The sequence below is a fragment of the Lates calcarifer genome, linkage group LG23 (assembly GCF_001640805.2).
Source record: "Lates calcarifer isolate ASB-BC8 linkage group LG23, TLL_Latcal_v3, whole genome shotgun sequence".
Classification (NCBI taxonomy): Eukaryota; Metazoa; Chordata; class Actinopteri; family Centropomidae; genus Lates; species Lates calcarifer.
Window position 1 is genome coordinate 15,873,127 of NC_066855.1, and position 18,140 is coordinate 15,891,266.

An 18,140-nucleotide genomic window follows, 5' to 3' on the forward strand; every position below is an offset into this window, starting at 1 on the left:
CTTCTTTTTACTCCATGAGGCGTTGTGGGGTTCCTTAAAATGAAAAAAAAAAAAAAAGAGTAAGTGTTTGTGTTGGTGAAATGCAGGGAGAGAAAGGGAAACGTGAAAAAATGAAAAGGAAAGCGTCATGCTGGGCTTGTATGTGTGTGTTCTACTGTAAGAAAAAAGGCACAGTGGGAGAGATTAAAAAAACACAAAGACACAGTTACCTCCTTCGATAGAGCTGCACGCTGAAAGCACAAAATGTTTTAGTCACACCTCTGTTCATGAAGGTGAATCCGGGTGAAACCCATAATGCATATCAGGTTAAACTAGTGATATCTACATCATTAAGAGATGGAGATCAAGGGACATGAATTGCCTTGATACACACTGATCTTTGCTGTTCAGTTACAGCTGATGCCTGTGACATGAACTGGGATCAGAGCCTAAATCCAGAGCATCTGGGACAGTTTATCTTTACAGCTCAGCTCAGCCTAATGGGTGGTGTGTTGTGGAGAGTCGACACAAAACTGGAATGTCCAGGTCCTGTTCCAGAAGTATGAAAGAAAACCTCATTACAGTTTGTCATGTAGTTTACTCCATTTGTTTTGAGCAGGATGGTACATATTTTAAAATGATCTACTATCATTTTCCATTTAATATTTCTGTTTTAAATGTCTGGTATGAAACTTGCGGTCATTTGTGATGCAAATGTGTTGGACACTGTCTATTTACACATCAAGCAAGCACATAACACCATCATTCATTTAGAGGTGTGTTACTGGCCACCCAGAGAATGTAAGCCCAATGATCACTCTGTTTTAGCTCTGTTTAGGTCTCCACCAACACCTGAGGGAAATGTCTGGCTCTTCAGCTGCTGAGGTGTCACTAGCTAGTCTCTAATTTTATTTGTCTGTTGTGTAGTGTACTGTGTAGTGTACAATAGGTTTATCAGAGCTTTTTTGCTAATATATTTCAGACAAGAGTTGTTTGCCTCAGCTGGAAACAGTTTTGATGAAAGCACAGTTTATTAGCTGGAAAAGGAAAAGCCAAACAATGGGCTAAAGTAGGCTAAAACACTCTGTGGTAATAACTCATCCATTGTTGTGCTACAGTAATTAGGCCCAGTACTAGGCCCCGTTACCTTGTACTGTGCCCAAGCACTATGGTCCCCATTCTCCTGCTGGCTGTGGCTGAGCCCACCTTTTAAAGCGCACCCTGGCACAGTACAGAGCGATCACACTAGTCAAACGAACTGGATTTTTGGTGGTCAAACGTGTTTGGGTACAGTACAGGCCACTTAGGCCACTGAGTTAAAAAAAAAAAAAAAAAAAAAGTGCATTGACAATGTAACGCCATATTCACTGATTGTGGGCTTAATTACACTGAACACCGGTCTTTGGGTGATATGAAACATTTAGATTTGTTTTGTTTTCAGCCACTTCTGTAACTGTGAGTGCCAGGTTTCCCCACTAGAATTTATATCTTGCACTTGTGTCACTAAGCAAAGACATGAGAGATGAGTTCCCTCACCTAAATCAGCGGATGGCATTCATACATACTAAGTTGTGATATACTGTGACATCTTTCTATGTTATCTGTGCATCTTCTCTATCAACACAGGATGTAAAACTGCATTCCCCTCATAGGAATGTGGCCTGGTGTCGCTCTCTGTCACTCTGTTGTCACTTTTCTGTTGAACACGTAGTGAATAGACGCCTTAGTAAAGCCTCACCTTGGCCTCATAACTCAAACAAAGAAACAATTGATGTACCCTTGTTTCACTTGGTGCGGTTTAGTTATTACTGTTGTTTTGTTGCTTTCTTTGCAGTGATGGAAACTATCCTGCTTTCCATTACTGCTACATGCTACATGCTTAGTATGGCAGAGCATATTTTAGAGGCCTGTTTACTCCTATTATTTGACATATGATTTTTGAGTAGTGTGTATAATGATAACCTGACAGATACAAACAGGAGTGTAAGAAGCATTCAGATCCTTTACTTAATACCACAATGAAAATACCACAACAATGGAGCTATACCACAATGTAAATACTCCATTCAGAATGCTACATTTACAAATTTTCTCAAGTAAAAGTACAGAAGTATTCGCAGCAAGTATATAAAAAAAATCTGCTCATTTAGCGTAATTCAGAGTGAGGAATTTCAGCGTGTTGAATTATTGCCCTACTTTTGCGAGCATAACTTTTTCACAGTATCTCAAATTTGCTAAGTTTATCAAATATCTTAAGTATTTAAGTACAAAGTCACGAGGAACTGCAGCTGTCAGATGTAATATTTTCCTTTGAAATGTTAACTCAAAGACAGCACCAGTACATTAGAATAAAGCTAAAACTAAAGCTGCATTAATTCATTTTGGCCATTTGGGGGCAGCAGAACAAGCTGTAGAGAAAACATCGACATATTATCATATCTCGTGTTATAATACTATATGTATGTGAACAGAGAGAGTAGCAGAGAAATGAGACGGGATAACGTCATGAATATGCTCATAGGGGCATTCCATCATCTAACATCATTTAGCGACTTTTCGAGGAAGGCTTTAGGGGCTTATTTGTTTACAGAGGTTCCACAACAGTTTTCCACCACGCTCTCAGTTTTACACACTGACCATACCATGATTCTTTCAGTGCTGATGATTAGTACCAGAGAAAATCTAAAGATGTGTGTGGGTATGCTTCTTCTGTACTGCCTGATCATAAATAGACTCAAAAATTTCTCAACCATCCTAATATAATATGACAAATGGCCTCTTTTTAACATCCCATAGTCAAGTCATCACATGTGCATCCTGATATGTCTGCATCATTCACCAGTTTCATATCATAATATTCATTTTAACTGGTCATACTGCTCAGTCCAGCGAGGGGCCTTGTAAATCTATTCAGTTGCCTAAAATTAGATCCAAGCAGCAGCGTGTGTGTTTGTGACTGCATGCATGGGTGTGGTCGTTTGTGTGCTTCTGAGTCTGTGTGTGAGTCTGTGTGTGTATATGTATGTATACTATATGTACGTGTATGTGTGTATAGTTTTATAACAGAAGGCCTGGTTTAGTGCTGGCAAAGTCACTGACAGAGATTCAGTGCTGTGTGAGAGCAGTGGATTTCCCAAGGCGGCCATTAGCCAGATGCATACAAGGACACATCAGAGGCTGCATGCTAAACATATTTTATACACATGTCTTCGCCATCAGATGGGAGGTGCCGGTTGTGTATAGTACTGTGTGTGCAAGTGTGTTCTTATTCTCTGATGTGTGCGTCTGCGTCAGAATGTACCCTCAGATCTATTTTTGTTTGTTACCAGCCCCTCCATGATTTAAAGAAGAAGATATAGGTTACAGTGAAAATCTATCAATCAAAGTTTATATTCTTTAAATTGGTGTTAATTTGCTAACTGCCTGCTAACTTTTAATTTGTCATCTCTTAGGCAGTTAAGGAAACTTATTTCTTTTTCTAAACTAAGCATATAGGATGAATTACCTAGAATTTATCGTACGCGCAGGGGGCACAGTTAGAGAGATGAAGTAGCAGCAGAGCAAACATACATCATCATAGTATTGTGTTAAAAGCTCAGCATTTTCCCACTATATGGCCAAAAGTATGTGGACGGTATTTTCCGGGTACTTTTGTTTGTCTGTGGCTGTTGATATTTTAGACAACATGGTATGTCAGGATTGCTACTAATAGGTATTTTCATTGGTGATGAATCTGCCAGTTTTTCTCTTGATTAACCGAAATGTGAAATGTCCATAATGAGATATCACAGTGTGTATGATAAAGAAAAGCATCATATCCTCATATTTTAGAAGCTGGAATCAGCAAATGTTTGGCAGATTTGTTTACAAAAATGACTGAAAGCAGCTCAAGAAGATGCTGTTTCATCATGACAAACAACATATACTCAGTCACTCCTCAAGTGTTAAACCTCTGTCCAGACTGGGTTTTCGCTTACCTACCTGGGGAGAGGACCAGGTTTAGGTTTCATCAACACATACAGGAGCCGGGGTTTTGTTCCAAATGCTTTTGGTTTTGGACAGGTGAGAGGAGGGGCAGATTTCTTTTGTCCAGAGACAGATATAGACCTTCCTTTATACCCCTTTCAGTTTGTTATTTCTAAACATAAGTTACTTATGACCAGACCGTGCTATAAATAACTTTATTCTGCCAAAATCCATCTGGTTTTATGTTGTCTCCCTTTCCTCCTAGAGAGCTGGATTGTAACACAGTGTTCTTGTGGCTGAATGGGAGCAAATCCCTGCAGCCAGGCTCTAAAATCTGGTGGAAAGCCTGAAACCAGAAGAGTGGAGGCTGTAAAAGCAGCAGATCAATGCCCATGGTGTTGCAGTGACATGTTCAAGAGTCACATAGAGTGTACATTTGGGCCATGAAACATATCTTTTTAAACCCCTTTGAGAACTGAGCTCAACTGGAAGTGGTAGACGGGGGCTGAATAGCAACATGCCTGATGCAAAACCTATAAATCTGAATAAATGCCTGTTAGAATTATGAATATAATATGTTTTTACAGTGTGCTGACAGACAAATATATAAAACCACATCAGATTAACAGAAAACAAACATATGAATGTGGTTTACCACAGACATAACGATAAATTAAAAGTCTGGGTGCAGTGGTTAATTTTATATAATAAATAATCAACATTTTCAGACATCAGATCATCAGATTGTCCTGGTATAACTTGCAGAGATGACTCTCATTCAGGATTGTTTCCTGTCACAAGATGTTGTTTCTCAGAATTAAGGAATGCATTGATTTCTCCTCTCATCTCACTGTTTCCTGTGTTTCTCAGCACTGTAGGCTACACATGACTTTATACAGTAAATAAGACTGTTGTTGTTTCCTCTGTAGAGAGAGAGAGCATCATCATCACAAGCTGTTTGCAGATGGAGGATGACATTAATCCCATAAATATAGAGTTTGACGTTAACTGGTGAAGGCCTGTTTATTATATTGTTCATACAGACTAATGTAGATATCTGCATTTTCTTTTTTTTTTTTTTTTTTTACCTGTCCTCATTTTTATATTTTATGCCCTAATTTACATTTGTAATAATCACATTTTACATACCATCAGTTTCAAAGATTTGGGACCACTGCGACCTCAATAAAAAAAAAGTCAGAGTGGTTAAAAAACTTATTTGAAAGTGAAAACAAAGGCAAAAGGTGAATTTATGTCAACACTGATCACAATTGACAGATTGACCCACTTGCTCACCTTTGACCTTCTGTACTTGCCTTAGTTGTGCTCCAACAGTTTTCCTGTGCAATGAGGGATTATTAGCAACATTTCAGGTGCCTTCACAATCACTTTTAGATAATCTGGATGAACTTTTGGTTTGTTTACAACATGTCACATCGTCATGTGTTTTGCTCCCGTGGACTTTAATGTAAGAACTTTAATGTTCCCAGATCTTGACATTTAACTAGCTAAGTAAAAAGGTAACAAGATAAACAAAAATAAAAAAGAAAAGCCAAGAAATAATGAACCAGAACAGTTTTTTGTTTGTTTTTTTTTTTTACTTTTTTGAGAGAAAAGTTAAAGAGAAGTTCATGAGTTCCAGTTATTCTACCACTGAATTTGCAGCTCATTAAAATCTCTTGTCTTCCTCAGAGGTCACAGATATTATGAGCAACCTTATCAAAGCTCTGCCTGCACTTCAGTGCTCTTCACATGAGTCTGGCTCTCTGTCGGAGCTGGAAACAGCTGTTGAGCTAATTAATTTGATTTGACAGTGAAATGTGACATCAGTGTTGCTGTAATGCCTGGATTCACGCCTGCTGTCTCCTCCCTGTTGTGGGAGTCTCGCGTGTTTGTGTTTGTGTGTAAACCCATAATTCATGTGTGTGTGTATATATATACAGACAGTTACATATGTTCAACTCATAACAGTTACTGACTGTACGTACTAAATCAGCAGTTAAACATTCTTATATTTTCCTAGTGCTTATTATTTGAAATGCTTGTGTCACGCACAGGAACGCCATATAAAATTACGCCTAATTGATTCTCATATATGGTGCTGTGTTTGATACTTGTTATGTATATAAAGTGATTAATGTTAGAAGATAGGGGAGCAAACCGCGGCTAGCTTAATTAACTAATGAAGGCAGGTCGACGCACTAGCCGTCTGACCCGACATTAATGCTGGACCTGGTATGATAACTGTATTGTTCCCATGTAAGATGACGTGTGGGAAAATGCCAGATCCAGGATCCAAATAATTTTATTGCACCAAATACATACATATTACAGTATGCTAGCTGCAGGCTGCATATTTTATGTTTTATATTAGTAATTTTTGCACTTTGTGACAGTTACGTGAATTATAGTCTTACTTACACAGAACTGTCTTTTCTGTTATATCTGCAGTACAGATAATAATCATCTGGTACCTGGATGGAAACTGTCTTCATTCATTTTTCTACACAAAGTTTATAGGTAAGAGTGACAAGAGAAATCTAATTAAGTCTGTGTGATAGAGGCACTCAAGTATAATCAAGGACCTTTTAGCATCTTTTTTATGAGCTGGATCGAGCTCTGGCGGTGGTGTAAAGGTGTTCAGATAGGTCTGGCCATCATAAATGTCACAGAAACCAAAAACAGTACACAAGAATACCTTAGAGCAACACACTCTTTAAAGAAGTTTGAAGAAGTTTATATGTTTGTGTTTTGCCACTTTATTAGGTACACCTCTAAAATGAAATGCAGGCCTCTACAAAAGCTCAGCCATAAATTCTGCCTTCACAAAGGTGATAAGGTTTAGTTTTGATTGACAGTCAGAGAGCTGCTAATGTACTGTTTATTGCTGAGGTTGTAGTTTGTAGTGGTATCTACCTCAGCTACATTATACTGAGAGGTGTTCATTTTTTTTACAAACACAAGGGGGGAAGAATAGTAGAGACACATCTAACAAAAGATGGCAAAAGAGGCAGAGCTGTTGTACCAGATTGCATTTGATTACATGGGTCTGTCTAATTAAGAAGCCAAGGAGTGTTTATAAATTAGACAACTGTTTTAATCACTAGTATTGCTGCAGCATACTGTAGCTTGGTTTTTGATACCATAACCCTTCTGAGGTTGTTTTTTCTCCCTCAGTAAGCTTGCCTACATCCCTTGAGTTCAGATTCTGCGGCATTATGAACCCTTGACCCTTGAAATGTCTGGGTTCTGTATGATGGCTGTTTCACAAATGCTGTTTGCGTCAGCAGTGTCTAGTTTAACAAATGATTGTCACTCACAAAATTTCAGATAAATTTGCCAGTCCTTTAGGACTCTTGAATGTGTCACAAGTATGGTGTTGTTTGATCTGTGAAACATGTCAAACTCAGTGAAAGGAAATGATCTCATGTTATAAGATGCAGCTTGCATGTTGCACATTTGGTGAAATTTCTGCCAACATGGTGATACATGATGTTCCTGGATCAGGGCTAGCTGTCAGAAGTGAATTTTCTCAATAATTTCCTTCCAAGAAATGTGAAAGGACAAAGGCAGAGGCTTTCATGTGAGCAGTGAAGCACTGGCTGGAAGATGGAAGGGGGGGAACAAGGTCACTAGTATCCACAGTGATAGCCCAACCTCACTTTTCTGAAGGCTACGTCACAGATGGAAAGTCTGAAGATACAAGAGGCAGGAGAGGAATGAGTCTGCATGACTCCATCAGTCCTGTAGTCTCCCAGATCACTGTTATTGTTAGCCTGCAGTGCGATGAACAACAACAAAACACTCCATTTAAAGCTGCAAACCCTATGTCAGTTTGACAATGCTGTCACAACTCCAGGGCCCTGCACCATATTGTCTCATCTCGCCTGTCACCTGCTTGATTTATTTCACGCTTCCGGCAATGCCAACATGAATATAAAGGCGTTTTTGTTTGCAAAGAATTTCTCACCCTTGGTGCATTTTCTAACTTTGGGACCACTTTCTGGGCGTTTGTCTTCTTCTCTCTCCTTCTCGGTCCTCTTCTCACAGTTATTAGTCATTCTCTGTAATTGTTGAGTATGATGAGGACTTGGCAGGAGAGAAGCCTCCCCGTCCCAATACTCCTGCAGAGACGAGTCCAATGAGCTGTCCTTTACCCAGCTGCCAGAGCGCTGTGTGTTTCCGCAGCTACACTGAGACGGGATGGATGACAGGCGAGTGACGGGCGGCTCAGACAGAGGCGGCGGGAGTTTACAGAGATGTAAGGAGGGAGGAGGGAGGGAGAGATGGAGCTGGAGGGAGATAAAACAGGAAAAATAGCGTCAGAGCACTGGCCTGCTTGCCAAAATATGTGAGCCCCTAATACACCCCATTGCTGGCTCTCACCCAACTCCTATTGAGGAGAGAGGGCGGTGGTGGAGGTGGTGTTGTGAGGAGAGTGCTGGATAAATACAACATGTCTGTAGCAGGATGAAGAACAGCCACTTCACCAGATGTTCAGTTTTCTCTGGGAAAGCACCTGCAGAATTTGTTAACATATATTAGCATTTAACGACAGTCTAGGCTAATGGCCCAGTGGGCTTTTGCCTGTGCAGTCTACTTGATTTAAATAATGTCCCCAAATCCTTAAATTCAAATTGTGTTGCTTATCAAAAGGAATGGTTCCTAACCTGTGGGTAACAGTTCCCCAAGGGTCTCAAGATAAAACTGAAAGGTAGCCACTAGCTCTTCTTCCAGACCTCTGAATTGCTGCCTGAATCTTCAATTTTTTCAGCAGTTCAGGTTGTTGTTCACCTGGGTGGAAAAACAACCAAGTCCATCAGAGCTTTGTAGGTGGGATTAATACTGGGAATGCTGTCTTTCTGCCAAATTTTCGCCAAAATGGCCACAAGCTTGGATGAAACAGATGCATGTCGCTGCTTGATTTGTACCAGGAACCCAATTTGTTGTATGCATGTGCGAGGGTTAGGGTTGAGGTGTCAGGAAGTAGCTGCGCCAGAGCAGATCTGGTTCTGGTACGGGTCAGGCAGTGACAGCGCAGTTCCACAGGTTGTTGTGAGTCGACTTAACAGACATAACGGCTCTTAAATCAGCATGTGTTCAGTTGTCATGATGATTACAGATAAAATAATGGAGTAAGATGAAATGGCAACTCATCCTGATTATCAGGCTGTGGTAGGACTGGGTATCTTTCACTATCTTAGTTTAAGTTATGTGTCTTCTACTGGTAAATGGTACAACAAAATGAGATGTACAGGAACTTTGCCTCGGTAAACTCATCAAAATTGTATGTAAGTAAACAAGAATCACACATGAAGGAAACTGCTTGTTTCCAAAATCAAAAAGTCACCTATGGACCAACTTTGATTTATTAGTATTTACTGAAACATTTAGAATCTGACCCAGTGTTTAATGCCTTTCAATACAGACAGTTTTTGACTTAAAGAAATGTAATGAGGTGTGATGTACAGCCCTGCTGACAGCACTCACATGATGACTGAAGAAGTAAAGGGTTAAGGTTAGGGTTAAGTAAAATTGATTTCTGGAGCACATATATGTTCAGACTACAGTGTAGATGTTTAAAATGCATATAAATGGCTCTGTGATAGGATGGCCAAGTACCAAGCGTCGCTTATGTCAAGCCAATGCCATATTGCCACATTATATAAACATATATATATATATATCAGTGAAAAGATACATTTTCTCATTTAATCCATATGGTTCACTTGTGTTAAGCAAAATGTTCCCTCCCCTGGAGGATGATAATAATGTAGACTCAGTGCGAATAGCAGCATTATGTTCTGCAGTTCTCTGATACACCAGGCCGCCACGAGTGCCACTGCAGTTTATTAAAGACTGGATTTTTAATCGCTTTCACTTGCGTGGGCACATAAACTCCTTTGCATCAGTGGAGTGAGAGCAGTAAACACAGTGAATGAAATTACACAGAACTATGTTTATTTTTTCTCTAATTTCTGCTTTTTCCTCAGGCATATAAAATGCCTCACATGACACAATCTGAGGAGGAAAAAACAATCTTTAGTTGAACTGCTCACATGTCCACAAAGGTCATAGGCAGTGTCTACTACTTGTACAATAGATAAACATCTGTTGTTCTTGTCTGCCCAACCACTCAAGATAGAGGTTGTACAGTTGTTCAGTGAGTCTTGTGTTACTTTGCAATGAATGGGATTTGTATGTGTGAGAAGTGGCAGCAGAAACCTTTGCTGCACACTCCCCCAGTCGGTGAATCTGAGGTCGTTGTCCTACATTTCAACATGTGTTTAGTTTTTTTGCATTTCAACAGTGTCTCCTGTGTCAAGAAGCAACAGCAGTCTTGTTCAGGCCAGCTGTGTAAAGACATGAAAATAAAGCCACAGGGTCGCATGTCAACATGTGAAGGCCCGTCTGTCTTTGTGTGTGTGTGTGTGTGTGTGTGTGTGTGTGTGTGAGCTCTCTGCAGCTCTGCTGTTGTGTGACAGGGAGACGGTCGACAGGCTGAGTGTGGGAGAGTTCAGACAGGGCGGCAGCGGTGAAGACAAGGGCAGTGCTGGTTACTGCAGTCTCACATGAGCATCGCATTTGTGTGTGTGTGTGTGTGTGTGTGCTTCAGCTGAAGTGAGGGCTGCTAGGTTCACTGCAATACACTTCTTTCGTTATTGTAAAGCTGCAACAACACACAGAAAAGGTGATTTCCTTCTTAATGTACATTCTGTATTTTGACTTCAGAGCTGAGCTGAAACAATTAGTCAGTTCTTCAATTAGACTGACAGATAATTAACTGACAACTTTGTTGACAAAACAAGATATTTGAAGCTGTTACCTTGGGCTCAGGGAAATACTAGTCACTTCTCCCTTTTTCTTTTTTACATTTTATAGATAAAGCAACAAATCACTTTATTTCAAAGATAATCAGTAGGTTAAAGGTCAGTTGCAGTCCCACCTCAGAGCGCTCACTCAGCCCATTCTACAACATGTTGAGACGACTATATTTTTAGCGCCACTGAAATATTGATACCCTCAAACCATGAAGCATTAAATTTTCAGTCTGTGTGCCTGAGCAGTTCCCGGTTTTTAAAGATAAACTTAAAATTGGATCTGACTTCAGGTAGTGAAGATATAATTTCCACTGAAGGGGGTTTGGGTGCGGTGGGGAGTGTCATGTCACCCTCACTTTTCAAAACCCTTATTTTGTCCATGTCGCTTTCATTGTTCAGGTTTATTTTCTTGCTAAGGTCTCTCTAAATGTCCTCTTACTGTCTTGCCAACACAGTACAAATGAGAGGAAATCTGTGTTGATTCACTCACCTGAGTTATTAGCATTGTTAGTGATAAGTTTAACAAGTAATAATAAATTCTTTTCAGGTATCATCTCTCAGGCTTCATGCCCTGTCTTATTGCCTGAGAGGAATACCTTGCATACATTACTCAGGGCTATAAAAATGCACCACCAGTGTTGTTTTAGTGGTATCCTCTGACCGTCCAGCTGCTTGAATCCACATGAGAGGAGACCTGAGATGATAAAAATGTAGATATGCTCATCTGGGTCACCCTCAAATTTTCACAGTCCACTCACAGTGAGGACTGAGTTTGTACAGGACTTACTTTGCCCTGGGTCAGGTCTGTCGGGTGATTGCAGCCTGAAGACTGCAGGAACCTGTCAGGCTCCAAAAATAACCCTTATCCCATAGTGCATGTTTTTATTTACATTACTGACAATATTCTCCAACAAAGAGATACAACTGAACATTGGGCAAAGATAAGGCGGTAAAGGACAGCGGTCTAAGATGCTAATAAGGCACCCGTCACAAAGTTTAAGCTGTCTGTTAATGAAAATGTAGTCTTTTCAGCTCTAAAGCTTGATGTGTACACTCGTCTTTTCTCGATACAAATATCCAAAACAGCCATTTCCACCTCATTCTGTACTATTTTCAGGTGACAACATTTAGTCTCGAGAAGTGAAAACTGAATCTTTTTTGAGGGCTTTAAAGAAGTGCAAGACCTCCTATGGTTTGGTTTTATTTCTCTTGGCTTTGCTCTGTTTTGTTGCCTTGTCACTCGTGAGGGCCAGGAGGGCCGAGGTAGTCCGGGTGAATCTGGAATGAGTCAGGCCATTTCATTGTATTCAGCTGAGAAAAGCTGCAGGGATTTAGTGCTCCTTGAGAAAAATAGTGAATCTCTCTGAGAGAGCTGGATCTAGACCTGGACACCCAGAACTTTTGGCCGTGAGCAGCATTTTGATTTGTTGTGCTGTTTGGAGCAGCATTAGCCCCGGGTGGTGTTTTGTTATCTTGAGTTGTGGCTGTTTACTATGCAGCATGTGCTCTGTCTGCACTGACATCAGAACCAAGGTGGTTGGTTGTAAATAGCACAAGGCCGAATATTGTCATGTGTCTAAATGTTTGAATGGAAGATTTACAACATATTTTCTGGACTGAGGCAAACATTTAATTGCTCAAGAACTGGGTCTGAACCATGTGGGAAAGTTTTTAATAAGTCTTGAAAGTTTTTGCAGTACACACATGCAGTATTAACCAGTAATGGCACAATTCACCATTCCTCGTTTTTTATATAGTCTCTTTGTTGGATGCAAACAATCACACTGCCTGGCTCACGCACTTTTTGCTGTTTATTTGCTCTTTATTGTAAGTTAAACTAATAAATTCACATGAGCTGCCAAACAAACTTGAACCAGGCAGGTATTATGCTGCTAATTAGCCAGTTAGCTGTTGCACATTAAACAGCTGAAACTTACAAATGTAAAGACAAGTGGTCAGTGTACATGCTGAACTGTGTAGTTGTTATTCTGCAGTATCACTCTATGCTGTCTGCATTTGGCCTTTATGCTTCAACTTCATTCCACTCAGGCCTCAGAGAGTAAAGGAGTATTTCTGACTTTTTTCTCCCTTTCAGTTAAAAAAATATCAGCACCAAAGTTGAAAATCCCTTTGACACAAGTTTTTAGACCATGAAAAAGGGGATACTTGTGGATTTTGTGAAAAGTGCTTACTTGCTTTGAGATTAGAGGGTGTGCCAGGTGGAGAACTGGAGCCTTAGCTTAGCATACTTAGCTTAGCTTAGCATAAAGGCTGGGGCAAGGGGAAACAGCAAACCTGGTTCTATCAAGCTGTAAAATGCTTCTTATAGTGCACCATGGCAGGTTTATTTTCCCTTAAAAAACAAAAATTATTTTTTGTTCAGTACCACCAGCAGTTTAGTTGTTGCCTTACTGATCTGCCAAACAACAGTCTACAGTTTGTTTGTTTTTCTACCCAGCTCAGTGTTTGTTGGAAAGCAGAGCACAGTCACGACCAGCAGACAGTCAGAGCATCGCATTCAGCATGTTTTAACACTCAGAGAGTCACTGTACACTGAGGATGGCAGCCGATGTGAAGCATCTGTCCTGTGTGCAGTGTTTTATATTCACCGTTGATCAAACAGCTGAAAATAGAACAATCTATAAATAAAATATGGTTGAAAAAGGACGTTTTATTACTTTATTCTGTGGAGACAGAAACACTAACACTTCATTATTCATCTGAACACTGACATCTACATGCTGCACATAATGCCCAGATTTACATTTTCCTGAGATTTCAGCAGCTATGGAGGAAGTATTCAGTATTCATCTTTTAAGTAAAAGTACAAATACCACACTGTAGAAATACTCCATTACATGCACAAGTCCTGAATTGGCCCGTTATACAGCTATACGTTATTATCAGACTTATTTAATTTGTAAGCAGTATTTTACTCTCGCAGTTAGATGAGGTGGATATTTTTGTTATTTTATGTCCTTTATTCTTCATTTCCCTTATAATTAGTGCCAAATTGCAGAGGTAGTATCCTTATGTACAAGTAAATGCCAGGTATTTTTTACAAAATGATGAAAAAATTTAAAGAAATTTAGCTGGAAAATACAGGACCTGTAGAAAAAAATCCTCAATGATATATTAATTTGTAAATGAATGAGAACCTACATCTGTCAAATAATGTAGTGGAGTTAAGTACAAAATTGACTCATGTAAATATACTTAGTGACATTCCACCTCTGGATTTCAGTTCACCAGGCCCTTGTTTTACACCTGCACCCCCACTCTACAGTCGTGGATGACCTTGACGCCAAAAGAAGATGTGATCACCACCGTGTGTCTGTGTGTATGTGTGTGTGTGTATGTGAAGATACAGATCTTCCTCTCTGCTGTTGTGACAAATGAAAACTTGGCCACCAGCATCGCTGTCAGAGCAATGATTCCACTTTATTGCGACGCTTCATTCATCTTCACACGCCTTTTCCACTCCTACGTTTGATCCATCCATCCGCTCTGTCTCTGCACCCCACCCCCACCCGCCCGCCAGTTAGCGTCAGAGGGAAGCATGCTGGGTAATCTGACTTCACCTGGAACATTTCTCCTGAGGGATTTTTCTGTCCTTGAACCATTTTTTCCTCATCATCTCCTACCTCAACATCAATTTCCCTGGACTGAATTAAATTCATCTGTTCATTCATTATTTATTTTTTAATCACGTCACTGTGCACTACACAATATAAGCTACGGTGTGAACCAGCATAATACACATTTCATGATTGAACAGGGGCAGAGAAAAGAAAATTCTTCTCTTTTTCCTTCTCAAAACTGGATGAGCTTTTCTGGGGTCTTGATCTCCTCATGGCTCTGTTTTTTTTAGTCATTATATTTGTTCCCAATTAAGCCTGCATGTTTTTATGTTTTAACATTTTGACATAATCCGTTTTCCACTCAAAAAGGCACATTTCTGGGGTGTAAGGACAAGCTGTTCTTTCTGTGGGGAAAAAACTGACAAATCACTTTTAAGACAAGACGATGTCCAGATGGGATTTTAAATACAGTAGGCAGGAACTGATTCTAGAGAAGAAGCCCTCTGTGCAGCACTACTTCTTCATCCTCTTGTGTTGGACTGAGGTCAAACTGGATACTACAGTGACTCCCTGATGAGATACAAAGTGGTATTATAGGATGGGGCAGGTTGAGGTTAGCTTGTTAGCGTGCTAACTTCAGTGAATATCTGCAACACATAGACATTTTTGATAAAACATCAAAACTGTTGTTAATTTTTGAATATACCACCTTCACTTTATACTCCACTACATGTATTTGACAGGTAAAGATTGTAATGTAATGATTAATAATCCAATAGTATGAAATATAAAATATACAAGATATGATGTGATACTGGGACAACAGGTGTCACATCTGCCCCCTGCCCTCACTGAGCTCTCGTGTCTCTGATGAAACTCGTCATTCAGCACTGGGATTGTTCTCCCTGTTAAAACAGCAGCAGCAGTGGTGAGGCTGGTTGGTTTACCAGGCAAGTTTCATTCAGCAGAGAAAACACATCAAGTGTTTAAGCTGGCTGAAGGTGACAGGACAACATGAGAGCAGCATTTGTAGTTACTGCTGCCATGGTGTGTCGACACATTTTTGAATGAGGAAAGCAGTACTGTAAAAAAAAGTGGAAAGCTTGTTAGAAAATAGGTGTTTATACTGCAGTCTCCATTGTTTGATTTATTGTTCTGAATGGCTTCATCAGATTGTATTGTTAATGTAAGCTCAGTTTGGAGTAACACTGGAGGAGAGCAGATTTTAATATGATGCAGATTTGCTGTAATTAAAGCTATGAAATAGTACAATAAAGTAACACACAATGTAAATGCTTTTACAACCACAACCCCCAGCTAGCTTAATAGAGTTGCTGTTCAGACACTGGGCAGGTACTTTACAGGTACTTTGCACTTTTGTCCTGAGTAAGAAGAACACAGCTGCAGTAAATAGCTGATCTGGTAACATGAAATAAGGTATTTGAACCCCCATGTGCAGGATTTTGTGCAGGATTTTGTGGCATGTAGCTTTGTGAAGTTTTTCTTTTCTTTGGTGCTACCTCTCAGATGTGAATACTGCATGTAGTGACTTTCTTTTGGATCCAGTTCCAGGTTGATATTGATTGTGAACTGTTAAGAGAGTAATCTTCAGATCTGTAGAATTCATGGCAGAGCTATCGTATTAGATTGTGCATAATGAGGTAGTCATTGAGTGTATGTCATCATTAAGCCGGTGCGCAGTCATTCATTTCCTTGCAGTAACAAAATGAAGATCCAGCAGATACGATCGTCTGTCATCCTCAGAGATCACTCCCAGTCTTGCAGTCTTGGTGCATCTGTGTTTGATATGAGGAAGTTGCCTTTGAACCTTTTTTGCCTTTTTAATTGTGGGGCATGAAAATTTAAAAGGTGTCTGATCCTCTGCCAGAAGTCCTGGACTAGATAAAGAGGAAAAACAAAAGTCATTTTACAGGAGAACAATCTGTACTCGCTCCAGCTCACTTTTTTTTTTTTGAAAATCTCTCAAAAAGATCAGCGTAAAACCCCCTTTTACACATCTATTATCTCCTATTGCTTCTGTATCCTTCACTGCACCTCCCCCCGCCTCCCCTCCTCCCTCTCCCTTTTCTCTATGCCAGTGGGAATCCCGGGTGTGACGACAGGAGCTGATGCTGCAGTGAAGTACTGACTGTGCCACTGAGGCTTTGATTTGGGATGCTGTAACGCCCTTCATGTGTCAAACAATTAACAAAAAGCTGCAGAGAGAGGAGAGAAGTGCAAGTCAGGAGTGAGGATTAGATTCAAATAATATTCTGGACCAAGCTTGACTTCTCTTTCTTTCTCCTTTACCCCTTCTTTTTTGGGGCAAAGGTGACCACACATCATATTTAGTTGTTTTATGTTTTTCATCCACCCTGTGGGCAGTTTCTTGCTTGTCGTCCCACTGGATTTTTAAAAAAATTTTTTTTTACCTTTTTCCAAAATATGAACCATATGTTTTTCAGCCTCTCCCTTCCTCAGCTGCGACCCTCATGTCATGCTATGTTACGAGGATCAAATCCCCCGAGTGGAAACATCCGCGCAACATTAACAGCTGACCTTCTCCTCTCCTCACACACGTGCAGATACACATAGGCAGCGCCAAACATGAGGAACTGTGTTTGCAGAGAAAAAAACGTCCATTAGTTGTAGATGTTTATGGTTTAAAACACATACACATGGTATAATTCAGCCCCGTCTCTTGGTTTATAACAGTTACTAGAAAGACCAACAGGTCTAGTAGGTCTATGTATGATCTAGAACAATATAGAAATCTGACTCAATCAAGGGTTAGTTAGTTTATCTATCTTCCACCTAAATGTTCACAGTAAATACGTACGTAATGTTGTCAAGTCATTTTTATTTATACAGCATATTTAAAAACAACAGGAGTCGACCCAAAGTGCTTTGCAATTGCAGCTGATGGATTAACAGTAAATGAAATGAACTTAAATAAAGGAATAAGTAGTGTGGGGATAAAGTCAATCAATACAAGAGAAATGAGAAATTTAAGAGAGACTGAATAAAACCAACAGCAGATTAAATAGATGCAGTAAAAGACCTTAAGAATAAGATAAAAATTAATCAAGTGTAGACACTGACAAAACCATAAGGAAACCTCAGACTGAACTAATATACATGAAGGAGGTTATAAAGCCTTTTTATGAGCACCATTATTGTGCTCACAAGACACCTTGAATTCAGATAAGAAAGAGCAAATCATACTGCTGCATATGAAAACATCCCCATTTTGTCTTAACTTAAACAGCTGTTGTGATTTTTAACTTACCTGGGGTATTTCGGCAACGTGTCAAGGAATTTCTCATCTCCTAAATCAACACAATTTGTACAGCACAAAAGAAAATAGGACTCACTTTCCACCCATGATTTGTACGACTGATTTTTGGCCACAACACAAACACCTGCCTGACGTTGCGTTATATAAGATGAGAAGAGTGTTTGCTTCTGATGTATCGTCTGTACAGGGAGCAAAGTGTAACAAATCAGTTTATATTATCGCCATCCTTTAATATACCTTCTCTTCTTTGTGCCTGAAGTCAGTTTCTTTTCATAGGTCAGTTTTTCATCTTCAAGAGCACCTTAAAGATCCTTGCATCTACAGTACACTGCATGTAAAACTGACTGCAGACGCACTGTTTTGCCATTTTTATGTATCCACTCAGTTAGATACTCTGATAGACATCTAAAACACATTGTCCAGTGTACAGCTGTTTTAACAGGCCATGCCATTCGTGCACCCAGTGGCTCTGAAGATACATTATGCTGCAGCTAT